This window comes from Triticum dicoccoides, chromosome 2A (assembly GCF_002162155.2).
Source record: "Triticum dicoccoides isolate Atlit2015 ecotype Zavitan chromosome 2A, WEW_v2.0, whole genome shotgun sequence".
In the NCBI taxonomy this organism is placed as follows: domain Eukaryota; kingdom Viridiplantae; phylum Streptophyta; class Magnoliopsida; order Poales; family Poaceae; genus Triticum; species Triticum dicoccoides.
The window spans coordinates 245,545,233-245,558,141 of record NC_041382.1 but is presented as its reverse complement, the minus strand read 5'-3'; positions in this window follow the sequence as shown (position 1 = coordinate 245,558,141).

Here is a 12,909-nt window from a genome sequence, read left to right as displayed (position 1 = left end):
CCGGTATCCTCCACCTCCTTCGCCTTCTGTCCTCTCCATTTGGTTTCTTGGACGCAAAGGATATCAACACCTCTCCTCACCGCTGCATCAACTAGCTCCCGAAGCTTCCCTGTCAGAGACCCTATGTTCCAGCTACCTAAGGGAATCCTCCTAGACTCGGCTAGCTTCGTTACCCTTCGCACTCGTCGAGTCAAATGCGAAGACCCTTGCCCATTTTCCACTACATCCAGGCGCCGATGTAGCGCGCCACTAAGGATGCGACGACCCGATCCTCGCTCACTTGCCACCGTATCCGGATCAAGATACAGCGCGCCACCTTGGGGGTGACGGCCCGGCCCTTGCCCATTTTCCACCACACCCGGGTTCCGATGTAGCGCGTCACTGAGAGGGTTACGCCCCAATGAAAATCTTTTGGGTTTCATCTCCATAAGAGTGGCTAAGTTTTTATGTTGGCTCGCCAAGCCTATCACAACCCTCCTCCTTTACCCGGGCTTGGGACCGGCTATGTTGAGACAACATAGGCGGAGTTTATTAGTGTGGAGAAAATAAGCTTTATACGATCTTGTGATGTGGAAGAAATAAAAGCGACGGACTGCATAATAAAGGTCCATATCACAAGTGGCAATATAAAGTGACGTTCTTTTGCATTAAGACTTCGTGCATCCAACCATAAAAGAACATGAAAACCTCTGCTTCCCTCTGCGAAGGGCCTATCTTTTATGCTTGTCTTATACTTCATACAAGAGTCATGGTGATATTCACCTTTCCTTTTTACATTTTCTCCTTTGGCAAGCACAATGTTTTGGAAAGATCCTGACATATATAGCTAATTGGATGTGAGTTTTCATGAACTATTATTGTTGACATTACCCTTGAGGTAAAAAGTTGGGAGGCAAAACTATAAGACCCTATCTTTCTCTGTGTCCGACTAAAACTTCATACCCTAAGTATTGCGTGAGTGTTAGCAATTGTGAAAGACTAAATGATAGTTGAGTATGTGGACTTCCTGAAAATCTCTTATATTGACTCTTTCCAATGTTATGATAAATTGCAATTGCTTCAATGAGTGGGATTATAGTTTGTTAGTTTTCAATGAAGTTTATGATTCATACTTGAAACTATGAATGAATTGTTACTTTAGCATAAGAGATCATATATATATATATATATAGTGTTACTATTCATCACCCAGGGTGCAGAATAAGTTATTCTTCACCCGAGTTAATCTTACGATCATTTCATAATTAAATTAAATTTCGAACTCAAGTAGTTACATTCCTATTGATTCACTACGTAAAATTTGACATAAGAAAATAAAAGTATAGGTCATAAGACAAAAAAATTGCAGTTTATGTGTATTTTAGACTATGTTTTTACATTTGTAATTTTACATAACATAAAATATTTTTTACGGCGATTATATATTTTCTTACGGACCCTTTTTGCGTCGGGAATAAGACAAAACTTACGGAACGTAAAATTACGGTGCATTGATGGTAAAATAGAGGGGGATGAAGAATAACTATTCCTCACCTAGGGTGACGAATAGCGCGACACTATATATATATGTTACTGTTCTAAGAATGATCATGATGCTCTCATGTCCGTATTTTATTTTATCGACACCTCTATCTCTAAACATGTGGTCATATTTCTCGATATCGGCTTTCGCTTGAGGACAAGCGAGGTCTAAGCTTGGGGGAGTTGATACGTCCATTTTGCATCATGCTTTTATATCGATATTTATTGCATTATGGGCTATTATTACACATTATGTCACAATACTTATGCCTATTCTCTCTTATTTTACAAGGTTTACATGAAGAGGGAGAATGCCGGCAGCTGGAATTCTAGGCTGGAAAAGGAGCAAATATTAGAGACCTATTCTGCACAACTCCAAAAGTCCCAAAACTTCACGGGAGCACATTTCAGAATATATAAAAATATTGGGCGAAAGAAGTACCAGAGGGGGGCCACCCACCATCCACGAGGGTGGGGGGCGCGCCCTACCCCCCTGGGCATGCCCCCTGCCTCGTGGGCCCCTTGGCAGCCCTCTAAAGCCCATATTTGGCTATATGGAGTCTTTTGTCTAGGAAAAAATCATAAGCAAGCTCACGGGACGAAACTCCGCCGCCACGAGGCGGAACCTTGCCGGAACCAATCTAGGGCTCCAGCGGAGCTGTTCTGCCGGGGAAACTTCCCTCCGGGAGGGGGAAATCATCACCATCGTCATCACCATCGATCCTCTCATCGGGAGGGGGTCAATCTCCATCAACATCTTCATCAGCACCATCTCATCTCAAACCCTAGTTCATCTCTTGTATCTAATCTTTGTCTCAAAACCTCAGATTGGTACCTGTGGGTTACTAGTAGTTTTGATTACTCCTTGTAGTTGATGCTAGTTGGTTTATTTGGTGGAAGATCATATGTTCAGATCCTTCATGCATATTAATACCCCTCTGATTATGAACATGAATATGATTTGTGAGTAGTTATGTTTGTTCCTGAGGACATGGGAGAAGTCTTGCTATAAGTAGTCATGTGAATTTGGTATTTGTTCGATATTTTGATGAGATGTATGTTGTCTTTCCTCTAGTGGTGTCATGTGAACATCGACTACATGACACTTTGCCATTGTTTGGGCCTAGAGGAAGGCATTGAGAAGTAATAAGTAGATGATGGGTTGCTAGAGTGACAGAAGCTTAAACCCTAGTTTATGAGTTGCTTCGTAAGGGGCTGATTTGGACCCATATGTTTCATGCTATGGTTAGGTTTACCTTAATACTTCTTTTGTAGTTGTGGATGCTTGCAATAGGGGTTAATCATAAGTGGTATGCTTGTCCAAGGAAGGGCAGTACCCAAGCACCGGTCCACCCACATATCAAATTATCAAAGTACCGAACATGAATCATATGAACGTGATGAAAACTAGCTTGACGATAATTCCCATGTGTGCTCGGGAGCGCTTTCCTTTATATAAGAGTTTGTCTAGGCTTGTCCTTTGCTACAAAAAGGATTGATCCATCTTGCTTCACCTTATTTACTTTCATTACTTGTTACTCGTTACAAATTATCTTATCACAAAACTATGTGTTACCAATAATTTCAGTGCTTGCAGAGAATACCTTAATGAAAACTGCTTATCATTTACTTCTACTCCTTGCTGGGTTCGACACTCTTACTTATCAAAAGGACAATGATAGATCCCCTATACTTGTGGGTCATCAGCGGTCTAGCTAAACCTTGGTCAAAGGGTAATCATGAAGGCGTATCTCAACCTCGAAGTGAGCCGCCAAACGAGTAGCGAAAATCCCACCATGAATTTTACCCTTGGACCTATTAATGTGGAGGCGACGTGCCACAATAGCTCCCAAGCTATAAGTGTTGTTGCCCTCTAGTGCACGAGTAAAACAACAAAGTCTGGTGCACTGAGCGCACCCACTTTTTCCCTAGCAAGCAAACACTCAGCGATAAATAAAGTAAAATAATGCACTGCAGGAAAGTGTATGCTAGTGGCAGTGCCGGCCGACACCCCTCTCTCATCTCCCACTGTCAAAGTACGATAAAAGGCCTCAAACTCTTCTGACCTAGGCTCAACTAAACTCCCATCAGAAGGGATCATGCATATGTTACAAAATTCAGTAAGTGGTATCTGATGGGTTTCAGCATATAAATCAAATCACACTTCAGGAGGATTATTTCTAGGAAGGAAAGTAAACTTTGAATGAAGGAGTTTGTGAGGAGATGATATTGTTCACATTCAGCTGCGATGAAATCGGTGAGGCCGACATTAGCAGCATATTGTGTGAACTCCTGAAGGATTCCAGCTTCTTCCATGAATGGGGTGTGCGACCATTCGCACGGCCGTACTTCCTCCAACCTCCAAGGATGGAGATCACTGTCAGATGACTCCCCAATAACACCCTTGGAGTTCTTCTTGGAGCCAAACTTCCTAAAGATATTCATGGTTTTCCTATGAACAAAAAATCTGAAATTTTTAGCCCACAAAAATTTCTCAACAGAACTTCGCAAAATTGATAGCAACTACTCATAGGGATACATAGAGGCCATAGCAAGCATTCAAACTACTTAGAACTCTAAGAATTCAACATGCAAGCTCATCTACAATAGCACCAAGAGTAGCTAATTATTCAAAACATAAACCACTAAAACAAAAACTAATTGGACAAACGGTGGAGTCACATACCAAGCAACAATCTCCCTAAACAATTTCGGAAACGGAGCTTCGAGCAAAGAGATCTAAATCCGCGGGCTTGAGAGCAAGAACACGAGAGAGAGAGAGAGAGAGAGCTATGACGATTTTTTTCTGGAGGTAGGTGATGATGTGGTGTAAAGAGATAAGTGAGGGGGCCCACATGGGGACCACAGCCCACCAGGGCGCACCTGGGGGTCCTGGCGCGCCCAGGTGTGTTGTGCCCACCTGGTGCACCTTCCTTTGTTATTATTTGCACTAGAAATTCTTAAATATTCAGGAAAAATCATATTAAATTTTCAGGGCATTCTCAGCACTTTTATTTTTGGGTCTTTTTTTATTGCACAGGAAATTCAGAAAACGGACAAAACATGGCATTTTATTTTATTTAACTAATAAAACAGAAAACAAAAAGTAGGGATAGAAGGTAGTGCTTACTAAACTCATCAACTTCATACCGCTCAAAAATGATCCATTAATAAGGTTGATCAAGTCTTATTAACAACCACTTTCAATTAGCATGAAACCGAAGAACTATCGTAAATCACTAAGTTACCTCAAACGGGGATATGAATGTCCCCAACAATAAGCATTTCATATTTCTTTTTGATAGTAGGTAGAGGTATTTGAAAACTTCCAATAGTGATTGTCGGAGATTTTTTCAATAACATTAATACCATTCACTTGGAATTGTTTCTTCGGAAAGTGCACCATATGCTCATTACCATTAATATGAAAAGTGACATTGCTTTTATTGCAATCAATAACATCTCATGCAGTATTCAAGAAGGGTCTACCAAGGATAATTGACATGTTGTCGTCCTCGGGCATCTCAAGTATAACAAAGTCAGTCAAAATAGTAACATTAGCAACAACAACGGGCACATCCTCACAGATATCGATAGGTACGGCGGTTGATTTATCAGCCATTTGCAAAGATATTTCAGTAGGTGTGGGTTTATTCAAATCAAGACTTTTATGTAAAGAGAAAGCCATAACACTAACATCAGCTCCTAAATCACATAAAGCAATTTTCACATAATTCTTTTTGATGGAGCAAGTTATAGTTGGTATACCCGGATCTCCAAGTTTTCTAGGTACTCCATCTTTAAAAGTATAATTAGCAAGCATAGTGGAGATTTCAGCTTCCGGTATTTTTCTTTTATTAGTGATGGTGTCTTTCATATTCTTCTCATAATGAGGCATTTTCAAGATATCAGTCAAGCGAGTACGCAAAAAGACCGGCCTCAGCATTTCAGCAGAGCCTTCAAATTCTTCATCATCATTCTTTTTAGTTGACTTAGGTGGAAAAGGCATAGGTTTTTGAACCCACGGTTCTATTTCTTTACCATGTTTTCTAGCCACAAAGTCTTTTTTATCATACCTTTTATTCTTAGGTTGTGGGTTATCAAGATCAATAAGTGGTCCTATCTCAACATCATTGTCTGGTTCTCTATTATTATTAGGTTGAGAATCTTCATGAACATCAGCATTATCTTTTTCATTATCACTAGGTGAATGTTCATTACCAGAATGAGTTTCAGCATCAGAGATAGAAACTTCATTATCATTGTCAGGAGGTTTTTCTATTTCAGGTTCACTAGGAGCATGCAAAGTCCTATCACTTTTCTTTTTCTTTTTAGAAGAACTAGGTGCAGTGGTGTTGTTCCTTTGTGAATCTTGTTCAATTCTTTTTGGGTGTCCCTCAGGATAAAGTGGTTCCTGAGTCATTTTACCTCCTCTAGTTGCAACTCTAACAACAAAGTCATGTATATTATTATTCATTTCATCAAGCAATTCTCTTTGAGATTTAGCAACTTGCTCTAACTGAGTTTGAACCATAGAAGCATGTTTTCCAACACCTATAACATCATTTGAAATTCTAAATAACAAGTCACTCAAGCGAGTAATCATATCAGAATTGTATTTCAATTGTTTCATAACATGTGCATTGAAGTGATCTTGTTTTCTAATGTAATTTTCAAACTCATAAAGGCATTGGCTAGGGTGCATATTGTGAGGATTGTCATTATCATTGAACTTCATTAAAGAATTTACCTCTACCACCTTAGGCAGTGGTGGTGTATTAAGCCCATGTATTTCTTCAATAGGAGGTAAAATTTTAACATCCTCAGCTTTAATACCCTTTTCCTTCATAGATTTCTTTGCCTCTTGCATATCTTTAGGACTGAGATATAATATACCCCCCTTCTTCGGAGTGGGTTTAGCCGGTGGTTCAGGAAGAGTCCAATCATCATAATTTTTCAATATATTATTCAATAATTCCTCAGCTTGTCCAACAATTTGTTCCATGAAAACACAACCAACACAACTATCTAGGAAATCCCTAGAAGCATCGGTTAGTCCATTATAGAAGATATCAAGTATTTCATATTTCTTAAGAGGATGATCAGACAAAACATTAAGTAATTGGCAAAGCCTCGCCCAAGCTTGTGGGAGACTCTCTTCTTTAATTTGCACAAAGTTAAATATCTCCTGCAAGGCAGCTTGTTTCTTATGAGCAGGAAAATATTTTTCAGAGAAGTAATAAATCATATCCTGGGGACTACACACACAACCATGAGCAAGAGTATTGTACCAAGCTTTAGCATCACCCTTTAATGAGAAAGGAAATAATTTGAGAATAAAGTAATAGTGAGTTTTCTCATCATGAGTAAAAAGAGTAGCTATGTCATTCAACTTACTATTACTTTATTCGAAAATTATTTCCTTTCTCATTAAAGGGTGATGCTAAAGCTTGGTACAATACTCTTGCTCATGGTTGTGTGTGTAGTCCCCAGGATATGATTTATTACTTCTCTGAAAAATATTTTCCTGCTCATAAGAAACAAGCTGCCTTTCAGGAAATATTTAACTTTGCTCAACTTAAATAAGAGAGTCTCCCACAAGCTTGGGGAGGCTTTTCAAGTTACTTAATGTTTTGCCTGATCATCCTCTTAAGAAAAATGAAATACTTGATATCTTCTATAATGGACTAAGCGATGCTTCTAGGGACTCCCTAGATAGTTGTGTTGGTTGTGTTTTCAGGGAACGAACTGTTGGACAAGCTGAGGAATTATTGAATAATATATTGAAAATTATGATTATTGGACTCTTCTTGAACCACCGGCTATACCCACTCCGAAGAAGAGGGTATATTATATCTCAGTCCTGAGGATATGCAAGAGGCAAAGAAATCTATGAAGGAAAAAGGTATTAAAGCTGAGGATGTTAAAAATTTACCTCCTGTTGAAGAAATACATGGGCTTAATACACCACCACTGCCTAAGGTGGTAGAGGTAAATTATTTAATGAAGTTCAATGATAATGACAGTCCTCACAATATGCACCCTAGCCAATGCCTTTATGAGTTTGAAAATTACATTAGAAAACAAGATCACTTCAATGCAAATGTTATGAAACAATTGAAATACAATTCTGATATGATTGCTCGCTTGAGTGACTTGTTATTTAGAATTTCAAACGATGTTATAGGTGTTGGAAAACATGCTTCTATGGTTCAAACTCAGTTAGAACAAGTTGCTAAATCTCAAAGAGAATTGCTTGATGAAATGAATAATAATATACATGACTTTGTTGTTAGAGTTGCAACCAGACGAGGTAAAATGACTCAGGAACCACTTTATCCTAAGGGACACCCAAAAAGAATTGAACAAGATTCACAAAGGAACAACACCACTGCACCTAGTTCTTCTAAAAAGAAAAAGAAAAAGAAAAGTGATAGGACTTTGCATGCTCCTAGTGAACTTGAAATAGAAAAACCTCCTGAAAATGATAATGAAGTTTCTATCTCTGATGCTGAAACTCAGTCTGGTAATGAACATTCACCTAGTGATAATGAAAAAGATAATGCTGATGTTCATGAAGATTCTCAACCTAATAATAATAGAGAACCAGACAATGATGTTGAGATAGAACCACCTATTGATCTTGATAACCCACAACCTAAGAATAAAAGGTATGATAAAAGAGACTTTGTGGCTAGAAAACACGGTAAAGAAGGAGAGCCGTGGGTTTAAAAACCTATGCCTTTTCCACCTAAGTCAACTAAAAAGAATGATGATAAAGAATTTGAATGCTTTGCTAAAATGCTGAGGCCAGTCTTTTTGCGTACTCGCTTGACTGATATCTTGAAAATGCCTCCTTATGCGAAGTATATGAAAGACATCATCACAAATAAGAGAAAAATACCGGAAGCTGAAATCTCCACTATGCTTGCTAATTATACATTTAAAGATGGAGTACCTCAAAAACATGGAGATCCGGGAATACCTTGCTCTATCAAAAAGAATTATGTGAAAACTACTTTGTGTGACTTAGGAGCTGATGTTAGTGTTATGCCTTTCTCTTTATATAAAAGACTTGACTTGAATAAACTCACACCTACTGAAATATCTTTGCAAATGGCTAACAAATTAACTGCCATACCTATCAGTATCTGTGAGGATGTGCCCGTTGTTGCTAATGTTACTATTTTGACTGACTTTGTTATACTTGAGATGCCCGAGGATGACAACATGTCGATTATCCTTGGTAGACCATTCTTGAATACTGCAGGGGTTGTTATTGATTGCAATAAAAGCAAGGCCACTTTTCATATTAATGGCAATGAGCATACGGTGCACTTTCCGAAGAAACAATTCCAAGTGAATGGTATTAATGTTATTGAAAAATCTCTGACAATCGCTATTGTAAGTTTTCAAATACCTCTACCTACTGTCAAAAAGAAATATGAAATACTTATTGTTGGGGAAATGCATATCCCCATTGAGGTAACTTAGTGATTTATGGAAGTTCTTCAGTTTCATGCTAATCGAAAGTGGTTGTTAATAACACCTGATCAACCTTATTAATGGATCATTTTTGAACGGTATGAAGTTGATGAATTTAATAAGCACTACCTTATGTCCTTACCTTTTGCTTTCTGTTTTTATTAGTTAAATAAAATAAAATGCCATGTTTTGTCTGTTTTCTGAATTTCCAGTGCAATAAAAAATGATCCAAAAATAAAAGTTCTTAGAATGTGATAACCCACAAGTATAGGGGATCACAACAGTTTTCGAGGGTAGAGTATTCAACCCAAATTTATTGATTCGACACAAGGGGAGACAAAGAATATTCTCAAGTATTAGCAGTTGAGTTGTCAATTCAACCACACCTGAAATACTTAATATCTGCAGCAAAAGTATTTAGTAGCAAAGTAGTATGGAAATAACGGTAACGGTGGCAAAAGTAACCGTAGTAGTTTTTGTAGCAATCGTAATAGTGGCAACGGAAAAGTAACTAAGCAAAGATCAATATCTGAAAAGCTCGTAGGCAATGGATTAATGATGAATAATTATGTCGGATGTGATTCCTCATGCAACAGTTATAAAATAGGGTGACACAAAACTAGCTCCAGTTCATCAATGTAATGTAGGCATGTATTCCGAATATAGTCATACGTGCTTATGGAAAAGAACGTGCATGACATCTTTTGTCTTACCCTCCCGTGGCAGCGTGGTCCTATTGGAAACTAAGGGATATTAAGGCCTCCTTTTGATAGGGTACTGGACCAAAGCATTAACACTTAGTGAATACATGAACTCCTCAAACCACGGTCATCACCGGGAGTGGTCCCGATTATTGTCACTTCGGGATTGCCGGATCATAACACATAGTAGGTGACTATTGACTTGCAAGATAGGATCAAGAACTCACATATATTCATGAAAACATAATAGGTTCAGATCTGAAATCCTGGCACTCGGGCCCTAGTGACAAGCATTAAGCATAGCAAAGTCACAGCAACATCAATCGTAGAACATAATGGATACTAGGGATCAAACCCTAACAAAACTAACTCGATTACATGGTAAATCTCATCCAACCCATCACCATCCAGCAAGCCTACAATGAGATTACTTAGGCACGGTGGTGAGCATCATGAAATTGGTGATGGAGAATGGTTGATGATGACGATGGCGACAGATTCCCCTCTCCGGAGCCCCGAACGGACTCCAGATCAGCCCTCCTGAGGAAGATTAGGTCTTGGTGGTGGCTCCGTATCGTAACATGCGATGAATCCTTCTCCCTGATTTTTTTTCTCCCCGAAAGTGAATATATGGAGTTGGGGTTGAGGTCGGTGGAGTTCCAGGGGGCCCACGAGGCTGGGGGGGGGGGCCTGCACCCTCGTGGACAGGGTGTGGGCCCCCTGATGCTGATTCTTTCGCTAGTTTTTTGTCATTAATTCGAAAACGTGTTTCCATGGATTTTCTGGTCATTCCGAGAACTTTTATTTATGCACAAAAATAACACCATGGCGGTTCTACTGAAAACAGCGTTAGTCCGGGTTAGTTCCATTCAAATCATGCAAGTTAGAGTCTAAAACATGGGCAAAAGTGTTTGGAAAAGTAGATACGTTGGAGACGTATCAACTCCCCAAGCTTAAACCTTTGCTTGTCCTCAAGCAATTCAGTTGACAAACTGAAAGTGATAAAGAAAAACTTTTACAAACTCTGTTTGATCTTGTTGTTGCAAATATGTAAAGCCAGCATTCAAGTTTTCAGCAAAGATTATGAACTAACCATATTCACAATAACATTTGGGTATCATGTTTACTCATATCAATGGCATAATCAACTTGTGAGCAATAATAATAAATCTCGGATGACAACACTTTCTCAAAACAATCATAGCATGATATAACAAGATGGTATCTTGCTAGCCCTTTTTGAGACTGTAAAACATAAATGCAGAGCACCCCTGAAGATCAAAGACTGACTAGGCATTGTAATTCATGGTAAAAGAGATCCAGTCACAGTCATACTCAATGTAAATTAATAGCAATGCATGCGAATGACAGCGGTGCTCTCCAACTGGTGCTTTTTAATAAGAGGATGATGACTCAACATAAAAGTAAATAGATAGGCCCTTCGTAGAGGGAAGCAGGGATTTGCAGAGGTGCCAGAGCTCGAGTTTTGAAACAGAGATAAATAATATTTTGAGTGGCATACTTTCATGGTCAACATAACAACCAAGAGATCTCGATATCTTCCATGGTACATATATTATAGGCGGTTCCCAAACAGAATGGTAAAGTTTATACTCCCCCACCACCAACAAACATCAATCCATGGCTTGTCCGAAACAACGGGTGCCATCCTGGGGGAGTTTTGTTTCCAATTATTTTGATTTGATTTGAGCGTGGGACTGGGCATCCCAGTTACCGGCCATTTTCTCATGAATGATGAGCGGAGTCCACTCATCGTGAGAATAACCCACCTAGCATGGAAGATATAGACAACCCTAGTTGATACATGAACTATTCGAGCATACAAAACATAATTTCATTTGAAGGTTTAGAGTTTGGCACATACAAATTTACTTGGAAAGGCATGTAAATACCGCATATAGGAAGGTATGGTGGACTCATATGGAATAACTTTGGGGTTTATTATGGGGTTCTGGAACGACACCTATGGGATCCCTTGACAGAATCCCTTCTACGGTTGCGGGGCGTGGGGCTGCACAAAGAGCTGGTCTAGAAGATCAACTCGGTGGAGTTTTTTTACCCAGGTTCGGGCCGTAAGTGATGCGTAAAACCCTAGTCCTCCTTTGTGTGTATTTGGTGTTCTTGAGTTCTTGAACTAGCTGTGGTGCATGCCCAGTCAAAAAAGTCAGAATCCTTCCTCAGTGCACCTCGGGCCTCCTTTTATATGTCAAAGGGGTCGCCACAGTGGCACACAGGAGGTGGAAAGTATGTACAGTGTACAAGTTTATCTCCTGGCATCCTAGGACAAACACATTTAATGCGTTGGCTATGTGTCCTCTTGCTTTATCGGGGACGGTAAAGAGGCTTGTCCCGTCCATCGCCGCCTTGCCTTGCTTTGACGCACGTCCCAGGTGACGAGGCATGCAGCGCCACGCTGGCTGGCTGATTGCTGAGCTGGTGTGGTGCCAGGGTCTTCACGAAGATCCGCATGCCACCACGCAGGTGCTTGGCTGGTTGGCTTAGAAGCTACATGCTGCCACGTAAGCGTGTGCCTAGTTGGTAGGCTGGTCACCACGTCGAAACAAGCGCGGGGTAGTGAAGCTTTGGTAAGTGCGGGTCTAGCTTTGGCTTCGTAGATGCCCCCGGCGCGGGGCAGCGAAGCTTTGGTAAGTGCGGGCCTAGCTTTGGCTTGCGTCATCCTGCGGTGTAGTAAAGAGGCGGCCCACGTCTTCCCCATAAGAAAAGGGGAAACCATAGGGCCGCTGCTCATTTACTCTCCTCGCCTCCCTTAACCTTGGGACCGCCGTTCCATGTTTCCCACCACGCCCGCCTTTTTCGCCACGTACGCCGCATGCATGGCACATGGTAGGTGACAGACGTGTGGGATATTGGAAGGCGCGCCATGGCCGATACCCATGCGCCTTTGATTGGTGCGGGGAGGGCAGTTGATGACCTCACTCGTTGCCAACTTAATGAGCCAGACTTGAAAAGGCTCTTCGGAGGCGTAGAGCCGGTCTCCAGCCTTCCCTGCTTGGATATAAAGAGGGAACTCAGGAGGAGGAGGAGGAAGAGGAGGAGGAGGAGGAGAGGCATCCTCTCGCGCCTCCCCTTCTCCCCATTCTCCACCCACTGCCATGCCGAGAGGGCGTGGCCGTGGCCATCCTTCTGCGGAGGCGACTAGGTCCTCCTCCCGCCAGAGAGC